General features: G+C 43.6%; 1 protein-coding gene across 1 annotated transcript in view; it reads right to left on the minus strand.

Moving 5' to 3' along the window:
- The window catches only part of ADAM12 (ADAM metallopeptidase domain 12), a 394,035-nt gene that overhangs the window by 281,250 nt on the left and 90,850 nt on the right, over window positions 1-21,935 (minus strand). The window lies entirely within an intron of this gene.

A 21,935-nucleotide genomic window follows, 5' to 3' on the forward strand; every position in this document is an offset into this window, starting at 1 on the left:
TCTGGAAAACACATCACTCTCCCAGATGGTAAGGACACGCCCGGAATTCCTGGCCTCTGTTCGCCTTTCCGTGGGCCACATACGCTTGGGGTCCTTCTTGACTCATAACTTATTCCTTTCTTGGTTTCTCTGTTTCCAGCAAAGACACTTTCATTTTCCCCAACTGTTCATGTCAGAAATGTGAAGTCTGTCTCCCTCAACAACTTCATCCAATCCGTGAAAAGGTCCTATCGAGTCACCCTCCAAAGCACAATTCCTGTTGTCTAGGTCGGATATCTCCACACCCTGCTCTGGTTCACACCTCTTGGGTGCTGCAAAACCCTCTACCCCGAGTCCCTCCACACCTACCTGAGCTTTCCTCCCATCCACTCCCCAGAGGCAGGGCGAGGATATTTGAAAAATCACAGGCTCATCCATCTACCCTTATGGATGACAGTACATTGACATCCCAGCACACTGATGTTAATATGCCAATTTTTTCCCAAAAAATTTACTTGCTCATAGTTGATATAAAATATTATATAAGTTACAGGTGTACAACATAGTGGTTCACAATTTTTAAAGGTTATATTCCGTTTATAGTTATTGTAAAAATACTGGTATATTCTCTATCCTTGTAGCTTACACTATACCTAATAGTTGGTACGTTAATTCCCTTCCCCTATATGGCCTCTCCCCATTCCCTCTCCCCACTGCAAACCACCAATTTGTTTTCTGTATCTATGAGTCTGCTCTTTTTTGTCTGTATTCACTAACTTGTATTTTTTAGATTCCGTATATAAGTGATATCATTACCCTCCAAATCCATCCATGTTGCTGCAAACAGCAAAATTTTCATTCCTTGTTATGACCAAGTAGTATTCCGTTGGGTATATCCATCCATTCTCCCCTCATCTATTGATGGACACTTAGGTTGCTCTCATATCTTGCCTTTGTCAGTAATGCTGCTATAACATTGGAGTGCATCTATCTTTTTGAATTTGTGTTTTTGTTTTTTTGGGGGGTGGTATATGCCCAGGAGTGGAACTGCTGGGCCAGATGGTAACTCTCCTTTTAGGTTTTGAGAAACCTCCATACTGTTCAGTTTTTCACACTGAACATGCCGACCCTTTCACACGGCCCACAGTGCCTGCATGGTCTGGCCCTCTCTGTCCTCCACACACGCCTGCATTGCTCTCCTCCTGGCTCACCCAGCTCCAGCCCCACTGGCTTTGCCAGCTCCTCCAACACACCAGGCTGCTTGGCAGCTCTGAGGCAACATTCCCTCTGCCTGGAATGCTTTCTCCCAACTACCCAGGATCAACTTAAATATCAATGACCCGAAGAAGCCTTACCCCACTCCCCAGTCTAATGACACCCATCTCCCCCCAGGTATTCTTTCTCCCAGTCTCCTGCTCCTTCCCTCCCTGGAAGGAAGAACTCCCTTCCTACTCATTACAATTCCGTATGTTGATTTGTGGGTCCCCCTGTTTATTTTGTCCCTTTTGTTGTTTGTGGTTCAGTCACTCAGTCGTGTCCGACTCATTGATAGTCCATGGACTGCAGCATGCCAGGCTTCCCTGTGCTTCACTGTCTCCTAGCATTTGCTCAAATCCATGGCCACTGAGTTGTTGATGCCATGCAACCATCTCGTCCTCTGTCCCCTTCCTTATCCTCCACGGTGCCAGACAAATAACAGAAGCTCAGTTAACACTGGTGAAGAAAAGAATGAGTGAATGAATAGGGCAAACAGCTCTACATCTTCTCCCTCTTGCTAGGCAGACACCTTCCTCCACCTCGCTTCTGGGTCCCAAGAAACCCTGGTCTGTGCTTGTCAGTCTGTCAGTGGGGGGCAGGCATCTATATTCACTGCTCTGCCCCAGAAATCCCAACGAGCTCCTTGCCCCTCCTGGAGAGCACAACCATGGGGTACTGTCCCTGAACCCACACCCTTATCCCACATTAGCCTCCATATAAACCAGGCTGGCTGAACATGCCACATCCCTCTCGATGAGCCCAAGTCAATGATGCAGCATCCTTGCCCAAGTCAAAATCGATTTGCCATCCCATAGTTATTCTACAAAGCCTCTTCCTTGCTTCCTTGCCTATTACATCCTCAGTGATTCTGGGGACCGGCAGTCAAATTCCAACTCCCTCTGCCCCTCCCCAGCTAACATGTTTCAATTGGAGGCATCACGTGTCCATCAGGCATTTCTAAAATGTTTAATGTTGATTTGGAAAAGTGAATGCTGTGCTTTCATTCTGATGAGGTGGAGAGAGAGCTCACCCAGCACGACCGCGCCCTGACTCAGCTCACCGTAGTTGCTGTACTCAGCTCAGGCCAGGCCCTACTGCCCGCTGTCCAGGCAGATGGGAGGAGGGCAGAGCATGAGTTAACTCACAAATGATGCGACCAAGGCAAAGAAGAAGTGGAGCCGCTTAGTCGTGTCTGACTTGTTGTGACCCCATGGACTGTACCCGCCAGCTTCCTCTGTCCAGGGAATTCTCTAGGCAAGAATACTAGAGTGGGTTGCCATTTCATTCTCCAGGGGATCTTACCAACCCAGGGATTGAACCTGGATCTCCCGCATTGCGGGCAGATTCTTTACCATCTGAGCCACAAGGGAAGCAGCCAATGTAAGGAAGGACCAAATGCCATCATAGCCCACTGAGGAAATGAAGGCTGCTTAGCAACTTAAAAAGATCACAGTGGAGGAGAGATGTGTCAGGACAGAACTGACAACATGAACTCAAGATCACCAGCTCCTCCCAGGCGGCCTTGCTCTGGTGCTTCAAGTGAAATTTCAATCTTGTTCAAACATCATCACCCACATTAATACTGCTGCTGACTTCAGTGTATTGGTTTTGCCTGCCTTTATAAGTTCTTCTGGATTCATGCTTCAATAAGAGGAGAATAAGTTTAGACATAATTCTCTAACATCCCATATTTGAAAGACACTATTATAATTATTATAATATTATTCAATAAGAATATTGAATAATAAGGCAAAAGGAGATGGGGGCAGCAGAGGATGAGATGGTTAGATAGCATCCCCAACTCAATGGACATGAATTTGAGCAAACTCCAGGAAACAGTGGGCAGAGGAGCCTGGCATGCTGCAGTCCATGGGATTGCAAAGAGTCAGACACCATTTAGCAACTGAATGACAAAATTATAACTCCAGAGTTCAAGGGACTTTTTTACAAGACAGCATTTCAGCTTGTCTATGAAGAATCACATGCTATTTATGTTTTAAGAGATAAATGGATTGTATTAATGAGTTCCGGTAACTAACATTAAAATAATGAGTTAAGATGAAACAAAATTAAAATAGAACCCACAACAGAAGGTCACATGAGTTTTGGGGAAATATTATAACTTGAATTAACTAATGCCATATAATCAGGGAGAGCCACAAAAGGTGAGGCATTATTCACTCTATTTTAGGGCAGCCCTTGGAATGTCTTTTTGTAATTTCCCATATCTAATATGGTAACCATTAGCCACATATGGCCACTTAAATGTAACTTAATTAAAGTGATATCAAAATTAAAAATCAGTTCATCAGTCACACGGGACACATTTCAAGGCTCTAAAGGAACACGGAGCTACTGGTTATTCCTGCTAGACAGCTCAGATGTGGGACATGTCATTTTCACAGGGTTCACAGAAATTTCTGTCTTTACTGCGCACCCCTGAGTCAGTAATAAAGACGTGAAACTTGCATCATCCAATAGCTGCCCAAGTACTACACTGTTTTGAATACTGGTGCCTTCGGGGGATAAAACTAAATGCCAGCATAAGTTTTTTTTGTTTTAAAGAAAGCTCTTCTCAATTAATTGATGGATGACATTATTTTTTAAGTAGTTACTTAAGCTTGAGAGTTAAACTGCTGGATATTCATATACATAAAATACTTAAGTATAATATCTGGGTTTAAACAGATCTTGTTTTTTTTTAAAATAATTGTATTTATTTGTTTATTTCTGACTGTGCTGGGTCTTGCTTGCTGTGCGGGCTTTTCTCCAGCTTGGGTGAACGGGGCTACTCCCCGTTTGCAGTGCGTGGGTTTCTCACCACGGTGATTTCTCCCGTGGCACAGGCTGTAGGGTGCCTGGGGCTTCAGCAGTTGCTACACATGGGCTCCGCAGGTGCCACTCCCGAGCTTTAGTACACGGGCTCGATAGCTGTGCACAGGCCTAGCTGCTCCGCGGCATGAGGGATCTTCCCGGAGCAGGGATAAAATCCGTGTCTCCTGAACTGGCAGGTGGACTTTCTACCACTGAGCCACCATGGAAGCCCAGATCTTATTTTTTATGGATTTATCTTAATGACGAAACAAACATCAGTGATCTAGTGAAACCATACTTCCTACTTGCTATATTTTGATAATCCCTGGTGTTTCTAAGAATTGTATGGATTTCTGAGTGTTCGCTGAACTTTTAAACTCACTATTCCTAAACACGCATAACTTCCTTTGACTTTAATACAGCAGACAAAAAAGTGTTTCTCAGCCTGGATTTGCTTTCGAGTCTGCCACAAGAACTTCTACCTAAATTTACCCATACTTCCTGACACTGGGATTTAATTACAAACACATACAGAGAGTTCTCTCCAAGGTCTACAGCATGTACTCATTAATTATATCTTAGAAAAACAAGATCATTAATTACATTTGCAATAAAATAGCAGAACAAAAATACATCTCAATGTTCTATCGAGATGTTTCTGAACAGCATGTTTGTCTATTTTATATATATATGTGAAAATAATTATTTTAATTACAAACTGTGTTTGCCTAAGATATGGACATACATCACTACTTTATATTTTTCTCACACATTATTATTCTAAAGACAAATACTGACAATTACATTTGGGAATAAAAATTAAATATTTGGAGCACCCTTTTTACTCCCTGAAAAATTCAGCTAGATTAAACACTAACATTTGTACTAATTCCACATAAAGTCCCTACAGGAGCTGTCAGAATGTTGTAATGTCAACATATTTCAAATGAATACATTTTCCCCCAGGGAGGGAGAAAGAGCTTTATCTGTATAAAGCTAGTTTTAGTTGAGACCTGATTGGTATAGGCAAATTCAATGGAGAAGCTAAACAGAGAGCTATTTTAACTCAAAACCACTCCTTGCCAAAGATTTTTTTAGTCTAAAAGCATGTATTCATCCCATTTTCTTTTGATTTTTAGACATAGGAGATGATGAACTAGTACTGCTTAAATACAGCATTCATTTTTAAAAATGACATATTGACTGCCCTAATGAAATCATGTCTTTTATTGAATGCTTGAAGAACTGCATTTGCTGAATAAAACAATTAAATGCTTATCACTATGCTAGAAATGTCTTGACAGTCATTATAATTCTATTTTTTAATTGGGGAAAAGTATATCCAAAAGAATATATAAAATATACAATTTATATAAAAGTGTAATTTAAAAAACAACAATAAAATAATCATCAAGGTATCTACCACCCAACTGAAAAGTCAAAATATTTCCAGAATCCTAGAAGCCACCCTGTATTCATTTGCTAAGGCTGCCAAGACAAAGTATCTCAGACTGGGTAGATTAACTAACAAAAATTCATTTGTGTGCAGTTCTGGAAGCTAGAAGCCCACGATCAAGTGCATATGTAGTTTCTTCTGAGGCTGCTCTCCTTGTAAGTTCCTCGTGGAAATGAGTTTAAGCTGGCTCTCCCAGATGGCTTGCCCAGGCAGGTCTACAAAGTAAAGCTCTGGCTGGACCCCACTGCCTGTCACTGGGACACTCATCTGCTCTGTACTTTTTCTGAAGACTCCCACAATGCACTTTTCCAGCACATCCCTCTTACCTGGAAATATAAACACACATTTTAAAAGTGATTTTTAAAAATTAGCTATAATATTTTTCTTCTCATTATTATTCACTGGGTTGCCTTTATTTGTTTAGTCCTTGCTAATTACATTTTTATTCACAATAACCTCTTAAATGATATCCTACAGCAATGTAAATTATTTTCTCTGCTATGTGTTACTTATGAGCAATATTATAACACCAATAAAGGGATCTTAAAAATGATCTAATTTCACATTTTACTCAAAAATGTTAGGCTGCCATTCTTTAATTTGTGTAACTGGGGGCTCACCTAAACCTGGATTTAAATTGTTTCACCCTTGATGGCTACAAAATATCCCAAGTCAACAAAGGTATATTTTTATGGATGGGGGAATGCTTATGAATTTTTTTTTTGCCTTCTGATTAATGGAATGATACACTGCCCCATCTTCTTAATGTTTCTATGTCTTTAAATAATAGCCAATTTCAATGACTTAGAAAAATCTTAATCTGACCATAAAGTGGAAATAAGGTGAGTGAGCCTGCAGAAAGGAAGGGAACTGCATTAAAAATCAGAAGTGGGGACCACAGCCAAATACACACCCATCACCACGTCTAGGTTATCCTTGCAAGGACGATAATCAGTCAGAGCCAAAGTCATTTATCTCACCATTGATACCAGAAGCTCAGAGGAACCTAATTTTTCAAGCAGAACAAAATATTAAAATATTGTATTCCAGGGACTCCAAAATAACTAGATCCCTCCCTGGCACTAAATAAATGCTTCGGGCTGCAAGCCTGGCACTCACAGGGCACGGGGGGGTCATTTATTGCTATGAATATTTAGAGGCAATCTTGATTACCACTTTAATATTAGTGCAGTGGTTCCATAGTCAGGAAGATATGAGCATCATGGAACTGAGAGAGGACAAAATTGAATTAGCTGGAGAATAACACAGTAAGGATGAGGGCACTGCAGCACCATAATGGGCGTTCCTGGCTTGAAGACTTTTAGATATTATGTAAATGATGATAACGTTTATTCATGAGTCATTGATACTTTTCTCTGATGGGAAAAGGACATTAGCAAACCTCTTGTTAAAATGTGCAGAATAGCACATGTTATCCTCAGGTAAGAAGTGCTTTTAAAAGATATGGAATGTAGCTTGAAGCTGTTTGTGTGTTAAAATGTGAGGTTATTTTCTGCACTGTTTTTTTCTTACTGTATTTCTCTGCACAAAGGGTTCACAGGTTTCCAGCCCACTTCTCCCTTCCCACCAGAAAAAGGCACAACCACTTGGTCTTCGGCATGTGCGATGTTCTTATTTCAAGTTCTTTATGCTGTTGCTACTGGTGGGACACTAAGGCTTAAATTTGCAGCACTTCAGATTTCCATTTTTGACTATTCTAGCCAGTGCATAGAATAAATATGCACTGAAGAAATAGAGATCAATGCAAAGAAATAGATCGATGCAAAGAAATGGAGATCAATGCAAAGAAATAGATCAATAAATATGCACTCTATTGAAGAAATAGAGATCAATGCAAAGAAATAGAGGAAAATAATAGAATGGGAAAGACTGGAGATATCTTCAAGAAAATTAGAGATACCAAGGGAACATTTCATGAAAATATTGGCATGGAAGAAATGGTACGGACCTAACAGAAGCAGAAGATATTAAGAAGAGGTGGCAAGAACACAGAGAAGAACTATACAGAAAAGATCTTAATGACCCAGACAACCATGATGGTGTGATCACTCACCTAGAGCCAGACAGCCTGGAATGTGAAGTCAAGTGGGCATTAAGAAGCATCACTACAAACAAAACTAGTGGAAGTGATGGAATTCCAGCTGAGCTATTTCAAATCTTAAAAGACGATGCTGTTAAAATGTTGCACTCAATATGCCAGCAAATTTGGAAAACTCAGCAGTGGCCACAGGACTGGAAAAGGTGTTTTCATTCCAATCCCAAAGAAAGGCAATGCCAAAGAACCTTCAAACTACCGCACAATTGCACTCATCTCCCATGCTAGCAAAGTAATGTTCAAAAGTCTCCAAGTGAGGTTTCAACAGTACGTGAACTGAGAACTTCCAGATGTTCAAACTGTATTTAGAAAAGGCAGAGGAATCAGACATAAATTGCCAACATCTGTTGGATCATAGAAAAAGCAAGAGAATTCAGAAAAACATCTGCCTCTGCTTCATTGACTATGTTAAAGCCTTTGACTGTGTGGATCATAACAAACTGTAGAAAATTCTTAAAGAGATGGGAATCCCAGACCGTGTTACCTGCCTCCTGAGAAATCTATATACAGGTCAAGAAGCAACAGTTAGAACTGGACATAGAACAACAGACTGGTTCCAAGTTGGGAAAGGAGTATATCAAGGCTGTATATTGACACCCTGCTTATTTAACTTATATGCAGAGTGGTGGTGGTGGTTTAGTTACTAAGTCATGTCTGACTCTTGAGACCCCATGGACTGTAGCCTGTCAGGCTCCTCTGTCCATGGGATTCTCCAGACAAGAATAATGGAATTGCTATTTCCTTCTCCAGTGGATCCTCCCGACCCAGGAATCAAACTGGATCTCCTACATTGCAGGCAGATTCTTTACTGACTGAGCTATGAGGGAAGCCCATGCAAAATGCCAGACAAGCAGGAATCAAGATTGCCAGGAGAAATATCAATAACATCAGATATGTAGATGATACCACCCTTATGGCAGAAAGCAAAGAGGAGCTAAAGAGCCTCTTGATGAAGGTCAAAGAGGAGAGTGAAAAAGCTGGCTTAAAACTCAACATTCAGAAAATGAAGATCATGGAATCCGCTCCCCATCACTTCATAGCAAATAGATGGGGAAACAATGGAAACAGTGAGAGATTTTATTGTCTTGGGCTCCAAAATTACTGCAGATGGTGACTACAGCCATGAAATTAAAAGACGCTTGCTCCTTGGAAGAAAAGCTATCACAGACCTGCTGCTGCTGCTAAGTCACTTCAGTCGTGTCCGACTCTGTGCGACCCCAGAGATGGCAGCCCACCAGGCTCCCCCGTCCCTGGGATTCTCCAGGCAAGAACACTGGAGTGGGTTGCCACTTCCTTCTCCAATGCATGAAAGTGAAAAGTGAAAGTGAAGTCGCTCAGTCGTGTCCAACTCTTAGCGATCCCATGGACTGCAGCCTACCAGGCTCCTCTGCCCATGGGACTTTCCAGGCAAGAGTACTGGAGTGGGTCGCCAGTGCCTTCTCTGATGACAAACCTAGTCAGTATATTAAAAAGCAGAGGCATTAGTTTGCCAACAAAGGTCCATCTGGTCAAATCTATAGTTTTTTCCATTAGTCACGTATGGATGTAAGAGTTGGAACATAAAGAAAGCTGAGTGCCAAAGAATTGATGCTTTTGAATTGTGGTGCTGGAGAAGACTCTTGAGAGTCCCTTGGACTGCAAGGAGATCAAACCAGTCAATCCTAAAGGAAATCAGCCCTGAATATTCATTGGGAGGACTGATGTTGAACCTGAACCTCCAATACTTTGGCCAACAGATGCAAAAAACTGGCTCATTGGAAAGGACCCTGATGCTGGGAAAGATTGAAGGCAGGAGGAGAAGGGAGAGACAGAGGATGAGATGGTTGGATGGCATCACCAACTTGATGCACATGCGTTTGTGCAAGCTCTGGGAGCTGGTGAAGGACAGGGAAGCCAGGCATGCTGCAGTCCACGGGCTCGCAAAGAGTCAAACACGATTGAACTGACTGAACTAACTGAACCAGAGCATCGTAAAGCCTCATTAATTCTTTGAAATAGCGCCGTTCTGTCTCCATGCATCTGTATGCTACAGGATTACAGTTCCTCATGCTCTGTGTCCATCTGAGGACAATGGCAGATTCTGAGTGGAAAACCGTCACCTGTCTCCTCCTGGAGCTTACTGTTGGGTTGTAAGAGGAGCCCAACAACCTGACTTAACAGAAAGCAATCTGGAAAGCATGATGATGCAGGTTTCTCAAGCTTAACCCATCTACATTTCAATTCTTATGTTACCACCTCTCCTCAATCCAATGCAAAGGTGAACTTGGGGAAAATTCACTCCTAGAGGCGGGCATCCCACAGATACACGTGGCTGCACAGAGGACCCCTTCCTAGAGATGGGGGAACCTGGCCGTCGAGGGTGAATTGGGTTCTGTTCCCCTGCCAAGAGGAGGTTGGGAGCTGGACCACTCACACTCGGGGCTGGCTGAGACATCCAGTGATTGCCAGCTCCCAGCCTGGCTCCTGGCCCCTTCGGGTCACTGGAGAGGACAACTGTTCTCCTGCTCGGTTTCTTGGGACCTTAGTGATAAAGAATCCAAATGGGAGCAGAGGGCAGAGAGTGTGCAACAAGAGGAAGAGTGGATGAGCTCAACGCAGAGCAATGTCAATTACAAGGTGATGAGGGGGGCTGCAGAGCTAGAAATCGGCACCATGCTGGGGAGGGGGCAGGGAGTCAGGGTGGGAGGGGCTTGAGGACAGTCTATTCTGCCGCTTAATGGTTCTTAACTGCTCTGGGCTTGGTGGCTGGGCCCTGGAAATGGGCACCTGACATCAGAGTCCAGCAGTTTGTGGGCTGGTCCTCAGACCTCCGTGGCCCTCCCTCTCCGTCCCCTGCCTTCAGACATCTCAATAATCAGGAGGGACGGACAAACTCAGGCTCTGCCTGGCTGCCTGCTGATGGCTCAGCAACATCAGGATGCCCAGGGCAGGAGGCCGATGGCAAAGATGGATTTTCCCATCCGCCAGGCACTTGATCATTTAAAAGACCACCTGCAGCCCAAGTGCCTGTCAGGATGGCCGGACATTCTGCACACAGGAGGCACCGGCCTCTCCTGAACGTTTGTTGTCAGTGAGGCTGCAGTACGAAAACGGGGCTTGTGATGAGGAATGCTGTGTGAGGAGAAGGCCTTGGCTGGGTGCCTGGGCCGGGGTTTGCCTCAGCATCTTCAGACTCCCTCCAACAGCTGGGAAGAAGGTCACTGAGTCCCTGAGTGATGCCTTGTTGTTCAATCACTAAGTTGTGCCTGACTCTTTGTGACCCCATGGACTGCAGCACGCCAGGCCTCCTTGTCCATCACCAACTCCTGGAGCTTACTCAAACTCACATCCATCGAGTGGGTGATGCCATCCAACCCTCTCATCCTCTGTCATCCCCTTCTCTTCCTGCCTTCACTCTTTCCCAGCATCAGGGTCTTTTCCAACGGGTCAGCTTTCGCATCAGGTGGCCAAAGGATTGGGTCCTAGGGGCAAAGTGATGCCTATGGGCGTCTTAAGTTGGATGTTTAGGAAGAAATAGGTAATAACCCCTCCTCCTTTGAATGCAAAGGATTAATCTTGAAAACAGTGTTTTCCCATTTGGAAGACTGTACCTGGAAGAGGCTCAGGCCAGAAATGTGTCCACAGACAGGTCGAGTGCTGCCCCTCGGGCGGAGGGACTGCTGGCAGCCTCTCTGCTGTCCTTTCTTGGGATAACAATCCTGTCCAACAGTGTGGGTGGCAGAAAAACAGGCCCCCAGAGATGTTTGAGGGGCTTCCCTGGTGGCTGGCTTCCCTGGTGGCTCAGCCCATAAAGAATCTGCTTACGATGCAAGAGATCACCTGCAATCCAGGAGACCTGGATTGGATCCCTGAGTGGGGAAGATCCCCTGGAGAAGGAAATGGCAACCCACTCCAGTCTTGCCTGGGGAATCCCATGGACAGAGGAGTCCGGTGGGGTATAGTCCATGGGGTCGCAAGAGTCAGACACGACTTAGTGACTAAACAACCACCGCAGATGTTCTAACCCATGAATATGTGATCTTCCCTGAAAAAAGGGACCTCGTAGACGTGTACAGAGGCACAGGGAGATATTATCCTGGTTTATTCAGATGGGCCCAGCGTACTCACGAGGGTCCTAAAAAGCAGAGGTAACTTTCACTGCTGGGGTTGGACAGATGTACAGGAAAGTCTGACCGTTTAGCTCACTTTTAAGATGGAGCAAGGGCTTTGCAAGCCATGGAAGCAGAGGCCTTGAGAAGTTAGGAATGGCCTTTCACCTTCAGCCAGCGAGAACACAGGGATCTTAGCCCAACAACCTCTAAGAACTGACTGCTGCCAGCATCTCAGATGAGCAGGACAGACCCTCCCCCATGTTGCCATCAAGAAGGGCAGCTCGGAGAGACCCTTGATTTTAACCTAGTGAGATGCAAAGCAGGAAATCCAGCTCAGCCACCCGCCTGTGACCTTCAGAACCGAGAGATCAGAAAGGGGTACTGTTTCAAGCCACTTAAGCTGTGGCAGTTTGGCAGAACAGCAATAGAAAACTGAAATCGTCAGGAAGATTGCTGTGAGAGACAAAGAGGAAAATGTCTGTCTGGAAACCATTGTGCATGACAAGATGGAAATGCATGTTTATTACAGAAATCCAATCACAAACGAAACTGCTACTTCCCAGAACGACAGTGACAAAATACCATTTCACTTATTATTTATTGCTTTTTACCCAAATTGAAACCCTTTGCTGCTTTCTGTATTTTGATCTAAGTGGGGATAATAAAGCTAAGTTCTGTAAGATGCTAACAAGTTTTCAAAGAGAAATATTATATATTCATTAATTGGTGGCCTGTTTATAGGGGCTTCCCTGGTGCCTCAGTTGGTAAAGAATATGCCTGCAATGCAGGAGGCACAGGTTGGATCCCTGGGTTGGGAAGATCCCCTGGAGAAGGGAATGGCAACCCACTCCAATATTCTTGCCTGGAGAATCCCATGGACAACGGAGTCCGGCAGGCTACAGTCCATGGGGTTGCAAAGAGTCAGACACAACTGAGTGATTGAGCACATGCATATATCCCCTCTTTTTTGGATTTCCTTCCTGTTTAGGACATCACAGAGCATTGAGCAGGGTTCCCTGCGCTATACAGGAGGTTCTCATTGGTTATCTAGTCTACACAGGTCAGTCCCATGGGAATACATGTCAATGCCAGTCTCCAATTTTTCCCATCCTTTCCCTTCCCCGCTTGGATTCCATACATTTGTTCTCTACATCTGTGTCTCTATTTCTGCTTTGCAAATAAGATCATCTATACCATCTCTCTAGATTGCACATATATGCGTTAACATACAATACCTGTTTTTCATACAGAATGAAGTAAGTCAGAAAGAATATTGGCTTTTGAGCATCAAGCAGCTGAAACTGAGTTCAGTAACACTTGTTTTATATGGAAGGAAGATCTTATTCCTGTCTGACCAGTGTTACAGAAGAGGGTGGAAGGTTCTGGAAGACCCACGTGGACACAACGTAGGACATATGAATGCTCTTCATCTTGATGTGAAAAGTTTTAAAGATAACACTTTCTAAGGTTTGCTTACTGATATAATCTGGAGTATTATAATAGAAAACAGGACAGAGCATCGCTTTTTGGAATGACTTGCCTAGTTTTACAAGACACAGCCGTAAAATAATACACACTGTGTTTATTAACTAGAAGGCCTGGTTTCCAATTCAAAGTTCATTTATCTAACTAACTTGATGTCTGGAAACATTCATGTACCGTTTTTTTCCTACAACCCCATTTCGAAACTGTCAGTCAGTGGAAGTTAATAGCTTAAGTTGCTAGTTTGTTTGCAGGCAAGCTGTCTTCTAGAGAGACTATCCCATTCATATGTTGACGAAGGGCCATTTATAAAACATCACTGTAATCTCTTTCAAATAAACATTAGCGCAATATAATAAACTCTTTGAAAAAGTAATCCTGCTGTCGATCACGGAGGCACCATCAAGTCATTCTGTCCGAAGTGAAGCCTAGTGCAAACAAGTTTTTCTGTCCCAGTGTTACAGCTAATTGCTAACTTTTTATAAAACACACCCTAATTGCTCCATGAAAACTCATGGTAAAAGCCTTGTAGAGAGCTATGGGAATTCATATTGTACAACTTCAGACAGAAATTGCAGTATGCATGTCACCAGCTTTCCCTGTAGCTTGCTGCTGCTGCTGCTGCTGCTGCTGCGTCGCTTCAGTCGTGTCCGACTCTCTGCGACCCCATAGATGGCAGCCCACCAGGTTTCCCCATCCCTGGGATTCTCCAGGCAAGAACACTGGAGTGGGTTGCCATTTCCTTCTCCAGTGCATGAAAGTGAAAAGTGAAAGTGAAGTCGCTCAGTCGTGTCCGACTCTAGCGATCCCATGGACTGCAGCCTACCAGGCTCCTCCGTCCATGGGATTTTCTAGGCAAAAGTGCTGGAGTGGGGTGCCATTGCCTTCTGTAGCTTGCCTCTCGTGTTATTTCTTGGCGGCGTTTGGGCCTCAGCATCAGGAGGGAGAAACAGCAGAAAGGATGCAGGTGGCTGTCAGGGGCTGGGGGAGGACCCTAGGGGCAGCGTTAGGAGGTGGAGCCAGACAGGATGGCACCGTGAGCGTGGATGACAGCCCTGTGACGGAGGACACAGAAGGGCAGAGAGGGGCTCAAGTGGCCACTCACTCCATGGAGTGCAAAGGACTTTGTACCCCAGAAGACACAGTTTTCCATACTTTTTTTTCCATAAATATTTTAAGCTTTGTGGACCATTTGGTCTTGCTAGGACTACTCAACTCCGCCAGTGCAGGGCAAAAACAGCCACAGACAATACATAAATGAATGGGCATGGCTATGTGCCAATAAAACTTGATTTATGACCAGGGACATTTGAACTTCATGTCATTTTATATATCATGAAATAGCAATCATCTTTTGATTTTTTTTTCCCCAGCCACTTAAAAACGTAAAAAAAATATTCTCAAGCAAGCACCTAAATCTCCTAGAGGGCTTGTGGAAATACATGTTGTAGGGTCCACCGAGTTTCTTATTCAGTAGATCTGGGATGGAGCCTGGCAATTGCATTTCTAAGAAGTAGTCAGATGACACTGCTGGTCCAGGGACTACATTTTCAGAACTGCTGTGCCAGATCCCGTTTTGCAGGGTGACATTCACGAGCCTCACTCGGCCTGCTGCTGATGTTGGTTTGGCACCAAAGTGCAGGCCACCCAGTTTGTCAATTTGATTTAATAGCTGATCTCTAAGAGTCAGGAGAATTCTCAGACAAATCTGGATGGGTTGCTTCTTGGAGGAAAAACAGTATCAAAAAAATGGCAACCCTGGGCTCGCACTTCACAGGGCAACAACTGGCCAAAGTTGAAGAGCAAGTGCTCATTCTTCCAGTCCCCCTTGCCCGACTGTACCTGCACACGGAGGCCAAGGGGCAAAGGTCATCTGTTGTCTCACACCTGGCCAGCTTTGCTTGTTTATAACACCAGCTTGGCTCCTTGCAGTATTGGAATTCACAATCTCTGGTCTAAAATCAAACAGGATGATGATGTGGGTTGGATGATTAGAAATAAGCATAGCAGGAACGGATGAACTCGCCTTTACTTCTGTTGCCTCCTCTGGCCTCCAGGACTCCTCCTCATCCCAGAAGGGCCCATGACATGCTCCTAACCTTCAGGTCCCTGCCTGACAGCTCAGGTAGAGCTCTCCTCTCCCTGCACTTTACACTATACCTCACGTTCTGCCTGGGGCGTGGTTATTTCTGTTCATGGCAAAGTGCTCGCCAGGCTACAAGCTTCTGGAAGCCTCGGTCAACTTTGAATATACATCAGGGTGCCTCAAGTGCTGCTTTCTCATTCATCCAAAGCACGAAACCATTGCTCACTGGTTTGATTCATTTGATCAAGACATTCAGAAGTGCTGCTCAGTCATCTCTTCATCAAATAGTTACACGCAGGTCCTCTGCTATATTCAGGCAGTCTACCCTGAGGGCCAATCTTGACCTTCACACCTAAGTTCAGAGTAATGAAAATACCTTATTATTCTGAACTTCCTTGGTGGCCCAGATCGTAAAGAATCCACTTGCAATGCGGGAGACCTGGGTTTGATCCCTGGGTTGGGAAGATCCCCTGGAGCAGGGCACGGCAACCCACTCCAGTACTCTTGCTTGGAGAATCCCCATGGACAGAGAAACCTGGTGGGCTACAGTGCATGGGGTCGCAAAGAGTCAGACATGACTGAGCTGCTAAACACACATACTGAACAACAGAATATGCCAGCTACTTTGTTGTTGATGTTCTGTTAACAAAGTTACATATTTAAATTTACCCTTAATACAGACAATTTTAAAGCTAACATAGAAAATCTCCTCCTTGCTGAGAACAAGGCTGGAGTTATCACAAATGTGTCATCAGCAAATTCTTAGCCTATTTTGAGCATTCCTGGATTAGCCCTCTTAAACTAAACCATAGAGGGTAAATGTGACAGCATTTAAGAGGCTACCGTGTGGGGTTTCTCCTAGGACAGTACTAGCTGCCTCCAAGCGATCATGCTGAATAAAGTTCACAGTCACCCCTGTGCCTTCCCGTCCTTCATCGGGGTTATCCGTGACTGGCTTTAAGGACAGCCAAGAGGGCTCAGGGCTCCCTCTTTGTCCTGCTGGGAAGAAAAAAGGAGCAGCTCCATTCCTGTAAATGACTTACAACATCTATAGGAAACTGGACCAATAATCATTTACCTGGATCGTACAACTAAGTAATGTTGACATGACAAAAGGCAGAACAGAGAAAGAGATGTCAAGACGGCTAACAGACGCAGCAGAGGGGTATGAATAGTCTACAGCCAACCTTCAAGACTTTTATCCAAGAAAGTGAAAGTGTTAGTCACTTGGTCACGTCTGACTGTTTGCAACCCCATGGACTGTAGCCTGACAGGTTCCTCTGTCCATGGAATTCTCCAGGCAAGAATACCAAAGTGGGCTGCCATTTCCTCTTCCAGGGGATCTTTCAGACCCAGGGATGGAACCTGTTCTCCTACACTGCATGTAGATTCGTACCGTCTGAGCCACCTGGGAAGTCCTTTTGAACCAAAGAGAATGAAAATTCTGTTATTTTCTAGAGATAGAATGTCATACAAGGATGCCTGAAGCTCTAATGAAATAAAAAATTTCATTAGTAACAATTTCAAAGGGAGTCATTCAGAAACAATTTCAGATGAGTTACTAACTGGAAGACATTATGTATAAATAAACCTGTGCATACACATATGGACTTTTCTTACACGGAAAAGGGGATCTTACCTAAAGGTGGACTGGAATAAAGAACTATAAAAATTGTTGCCTGATCATCAAGTTTAAATTCAAGGTTTCCCTGATAATTCTTTATAAATAGAAACACTGGGCATACTCAGGGAACTATACTCATTTAAAAAATCTTTTCCATTGAAGTATAATCGCTTTACCAGCAGTGTTCGTTTCTATCCCCTCCCTCGGGAGCCTCCCTCCCACCTCCCCATCCCACCCCTCTGGGTCATCACAGGGCACTGAGCTGAGCTGCCTGTGCTCCGCCACAGGTCCCCACCAGCTGTCTGCTTCACACACGGCAGTGCATGTACGCCAAACCGGATCTCCAGGTTCGCCCCCCCTTCACCTTCCCCTCCCCAAACGACCAGTCTCTGCAACTTCGTCTCTGTTCTTGCCCTGGAACTAGGTTCAACTATACCTTTTTTCTAGATTCCACATACATGCATCAGGATACAATATTTTTCTCTTTCTGCTGACTTCACTCTGTATGACAGGCTCTAGGTCCATCCACACCTCTACAAAGAACTCAGTTTCATTCCTTTTTATGGCTGAGCAATATTCCATTGCATATATATACATATATATATATGGTATACATATATATACACATTGCATATTTATAAATTGTATACATGTATACAGAAGCCCTTGGCTCAGAGGTTAAAGTGTCTGCCTGGAATGCGGGAGACCTGGGTTTGATCCCTGGGTTGGGAAGATCCCCAGAGAAGGAAATGGCAGCCCACTCCAGTACTCTTGCCTGGAGAATCCTATGGAGGGAGGAGCCTGGTAGGCTACAGTCCATGGGGTCGCAAAGAGTCGGACATGACTCAACGACTTCACTTTCACTTTCATACATATATATAGGGTGCATATATATATTTATATATTTATATATATTTATCCACATCCATTCATCTGTCAATGGACACTTAGGTTTTCCCATGTTCCAACTATCATAAATAGTGCCACAATGAACACTGGGATACATGTGAATTATGTTCAATATTGTCATAACTTAGAAAAGAACCTGAAAAAGCATATAAATATATATGCTTGTATCTATAACTGAATCACTCTCCTGTCAACCTGAAACTAACACAACATTGTAAGTCAATTATACTTCGGGAAAGATTTTTTTTTAAAGCTAGGTTTCATGGAAGATAAAAGGAGGCGATCAATTAAGTCCATCGCTAGCTGTATTCTAAACTAGAACTCTTTTTTTTTTCATTATAGCTACCTTCCCCTCTCTAAAAATAAATAGGATCACAAGAGAATCAGGGTCAAATTCAAGCTCCGTGAATTACCGCCACTCTGCCTTAGTCACTGTTAGCCTCTGTGACAAGTTTCTTCACTTGTAAATCAGGGTAATATCAGCTGGGAGGATTAGAGGACATAGTTTATATCAGCGCTTGGACAAGGCTGTGCACAGGAGGCACTTAATGTGATTGACGGTAAGGATTACACCACACTCTGCTTGTATTGATCACACCTCTGCTCCTTTACCTAAGAATATATTTCTGCCTTCCAACCCAGCACAACATTCCCATTCTCACAATCTACTTTCCATGTTACCATAATATCTGATAGAAAAATACACATACAAAAACATATTTATTTCCATTCTTCTATTGGAAGTTTTGAAAGAAAGAATTCCTCATAAAAGCCTTATCCAAACTGTCAATCATGGTTATCTGAATAAGAAAAGGAATGTTTATAAAGCCCTTCTCAACAAATCAAGGGGACTCTGTCCCTCACCCCCAAGACATATACATAGTCCTGCCCCGTTTCACCTGTACATCTTTTTGGCCCATCCTAGAAAGATGCTGTTTGTAAAGAAAAACAAAACAGCAAAACTATGGGATGTGGAGCAGACAGAAGGCAAGCTAATCTCTCTTCATCTGACAAGAAAAGCTCAAAAATAAGCCACTGTGCTGAAGGGTAGAGCAACAGGGAACCATACACACACGTGATGGGTAAGTTGTGAATCTCCACGCCGTGTCTGCTGTGAGCAATGCAAACTGCTGGCAGGCAGATCTCATGAAAGGCCGCAGCTGGAGAGAAAAGCAGGCTTATGCCCACCCCTGCTTGTGGGGGCCACCAGGACGTGTGTGCCTGAACATATTTACATTAAAATGCTTGGTAGGTAGCTGCCTGTCCCTTCTTTAAAAATATCCTGTTGAAAAGGACTATATTTTCAAAGCCATGCAAAGTCATTGTCCCTCCACACACACATCTTCTGTAGGAGCCACACACCCCGTTCCTCCTGCTGTTTTCCATGGTGTATGATTATCAGTGAGTCACTGCGTGGGGACTCTGCTCCAGAGCCACATCATTTTTCAAAACTTGATCATTTATTCTATACTGTGTTGTATGAAATACCTGTGTAATACAAGTACATACTGTGCAAAAATACCCATATTCCCAAACAACATTGTGTGATGCAGACCACAGCCTGCAGAAGCATCGTGAGCAGGCTTTACAACCCATTGTTGGGTTTACACTTGACAACCCCTTGTTGGCTGCTGCAAAGAGTATGATACCAGATGAAGGAAGGGAAAAAGCTAAGTATGAATGCACTTCTCCAAACATATACATAAACAGCTTATGTTGGAAGCCCCATGGAAACACGTCAAATGACCACATTTGATGCGGTATCTATAAAATGCAGACTTTGTGATAAAAGCCAAAGGCACATAAAAATATATTTTAACATTAAAGTTACTTGACATGTACACATCAGTATATTTAAAATGGGTAACCAACAAAGACCTACTGTATAGCACAGGGAACTCTGCTCAATATTATGTAACAACCTAAATGGAAAGAGAATTTTAAAAACCATAGACGCATGCATGTGTACAACTGAATCACTCTGCCGTACACTGCAACTGACACAACAACTACACTCCAGTAAAAAATAAAAAGTTTAATGAACAAAAATAAAAGTTACGGTAGTTCTGTGTTTGTATGTTACCAGTAGATAGTGGATAGTCAAAATGATGGGGCTGTGGAAAAGCAACAAGAAAATCCCACAAATTCACAAAGTGGCTCAAATGTGAAGACAGAAGTTTCAACAGGGAAGAATTTGCTATGATTCGCCCAAACCATCGCATACAGAAGAGAGTCTAGAAAAAAGGTCTTGGGTGTTAAATAAATTTTGCCTCCTTTTGCTCAGAGAATGTTCTTAAAGTGCAGTCACTATTGCAATATTTCAGCTATGAGTTGCCTAATTTATGTTTCAGTGCCACCCCTTACCCTCCTCAATCTGTACCTTAAAAGCCTGTAAGTTCGGTCCAGGACCACATCAGCTTGTCATCGACTCTGATCCCAGCTCTTTATCCTATGAACTGCTATTATCCCAGATTCTCCCTTCCCAGAGCTGCTTAGCTGGTTTTTAAATTGACCTGCATGCCTTGTCATTTTGCTCACTGATTTGTCTTGTAAATCTTGACTCATAGTTTCAACCTGAGCACTTGTAAAGCCATGACTCTTCTGGCCAACCTAGTAGCTATTCAGCGCCATGCCAGGCTTATTAAAGGACGCTCTTACGATGTTGGTGTGATGCCAAAAAACGAGTGCTCTCATACACAGCTGGCACAAGTGTAAATTGGTACAGCCTTCCATGAAGCAATCTGGAAAGAGTTATAATACCCCTTAAAAATGTATATGTCTTTGATTCAACAATTCCACTCTTAAGAATTCATTTATAGGAAATAACCAGAAAAGTATGCACAGATATAAACAGAAAGATATTTGGCACAGCTTATATTGAAAAATTGGGACTTTCCAGGTAGCTCAGTGGTAAAGAATCTGCCTGCCAATGCAGAAGATGTAGGAGATGTGGGTTCGATCCCTGGGTGGGGAAGATCCCCTGGAGAAGGAAATGGCACCCCACTCCAGTATTCTTGCCTGGGAAATCCCATGGACAGAGGAGCCTGGTGGGCTACAGTCCATGGGGTCACACAGAGTTGGACATGATGAGCAACGGAGCACACCAGGTCACCAGGCACATAAGTCGCAGAACTGAACTCTGGGCCTATTCCCTTGTCACAGATCTTTCACTAAGCAACTAGCATTCCCAGTCAAAAAATGTGTGTATATATAAGTGCTCAGCTGGAACTTCTCACATTATTCCCTTTCTCTATAATGTTTTACCGCCGTTAACACTCAGCTCTTTTTCTCTCACATCCCTTACAATGCTGTCAGTCTCTTCACCATCTCCGAGTTATTCCCTTTATCCCTCTTTCCTACTCTCTAGGCCTTTGTAGCATAAAATATCTTGAACTCATTCATGAAATGTGCAAGCTTCTGTTTACTCAGAGATCAAGCCGACAGTATTCTGCAGTTCAGAGAATCCCACTGGGATTTCCAACCATTGAAGGTTACTGCCCAGATCATGCATAGCTGCTATGCATGCGCCCTGGTCAAGAGCTGGGGTCAGAGTCAAAGTTGAAGCTCCAAGGTGGCCCAGAAAGAAAGAGGGAGGCTGTTGTTTCCCTCCACCTGCCTGACCCCATCGCACCTGATGCGACCTGGGCATAGAGGAAAAGGCCAGGGCTGATGCTATTCACGGGACCCCTTCCTGATTCGCATCACCCAGTTCAGAGCCTCCAAGCTAGGAGGTAGTCCCCGTCACTCTGGCAATAACTTCTGCATATATCTGCGTGTATCTTTGACAACTTGGGAGGGGGGACATTCCTTCTACCAAGAGCAATAATCAATCACGTGTTTCTATACAATTTATAATCAAGACACATTTTTAGAACACTGAAATACTGCTTCAACATTTCTGCTATTAACATAAGACCCTGATTTTATTTGCCTGAGAACTTATTAGCACACGACCTCACATTTTTTTTATCAACAGGAAACACAAAAACGGACCGGACTGAAGAATAAAATTCTGAACAGAAGAATAAAAACAACCCTTAAAAGCCAGATGTAAGAGTCTGCATAGGTTGACGCTTAATTCTTCTTACATGTTCACAGACAAAGTGCTGCTCATATAAATA

The sequence above is a fragment of the Bos indicus genome, chromosome 26 (assembly GCF_029378745.1).
Source record: "Bos indicus isolate NIAB-ARS_2022 breed Sahiwal x Tharparkar chromosome 26, NIAB-ARS_B.indTharparkar_mat_pri_1.0, whole genome shotgun sequence".
Lineage (NCBI taxonomy): Eukaryota > Metazoa > Chordata > Mammalia > Artiodactyla > Bovidae > Bos > Bos indicus.